At 35.2% G+C, this 884-nt stretch overlaps 1 protein-coding gene across 3 annotated transcripts in view; it reads left to right on the forward strand.

Annotated features, from left to right (window-relative positions):
- Positions 1-441: 441 nt before the first annotated feature.
- Positions 442-884, forward strand: part of LOC147010076 (uncharacterized) — a 15,369-nt gene continuing 14,926 nt past the window's right edge. For all 3 annotated transcript variants that reach the window (XR_015052641.1, XM_085860911.1, XM_085860912.1), the window contains exon 1: positions 442-884. This exon is cut by the window's right edge and continues 61 nt beyond it. The gene's annotated coding sequence lies outside the window, so the exon portion shown is untranslated.

Genomic DNA, 884 nt, shown 5'->3' on the forward strand with positions numbered 1-884 from the left:
TATACATGTATATATATATATATATATATATATATATATATATATATATATATATATATATATATATATATATATATATTTTTATATATATATATATATATATATATATATATATATATATATATATATATATATATATATATATATATATATATATATATATACAATAGACTAGGCGTAAGTCGGCAGCGTGTAACTCGTCACTTCGCCTAAGTCGGCAGCGTCAAAAAGTCCCGAATTTATCTCATGTTAAATCCCTTTGAATAAAGGGTCATCCCTCTGTAAGTCGTCATCTCTAAGTCGTCACTTCGTGATTATTTTACAAAAAGATAAATAAATTCCGGGTTTCACCGCCATGTTCCCCATCACCTGTTACTCCACCAGACCGAACATGTTACATGAGTTATTGTTCCGGTTATTTACTCCTCCATAACCCTCTGATAACCAGTAAGTTTGATTTCCCACTTTGTTTGAACGTCACACAGACGGTAACCATGGTATCTCACTGCTCTCTGCGCGGTCGGGATGAAATGAAATGAGAAAACGGGAAAATGACGAAGAGAAAACTGATCCTCTCTCACGATCCGAATAGAAATCGATTAATTTTTTATTTAAATCCATGTTTCTAAAATCAATATGTAAGGAAACGTCATCAGTGTTTTTGTTTATTCGATATACTGTTGTTGTTGATGGTAACCATGGAGATGAAGCCCCGCCCCCTCCCATTGTGACGCACAAAGCTTTGTTGTTCCAGTTCTGAACGTCGTTGGTTTGAGCGGGTCGTGTGGCCGTGTTGTTCCACTTGTCGTCCACGACGTTCGAACCTTCTGGAGCTTTCTCGATTGTAAGAACCATTTCTTGTAAACTTCCAGAGAAGGAAACAC

The sequence above is a fragment of the Eptatretus burgeri genome, chromosome 17, assembly GCF_056783735.1.
Source record: "Eptatretus burgeri isolate ZD-2024b chromosome 17, Ebu_testis_v1, whole genome shotgun sequence".
In the NCBI taxonomy this organism is placed as follows: domain Eukaryota; kingdom Metazoa; phylum Chordata; class Myxini; order Myxiniformes; family Myxinidae; genus Eptatretus; species Eptatretus burgeri.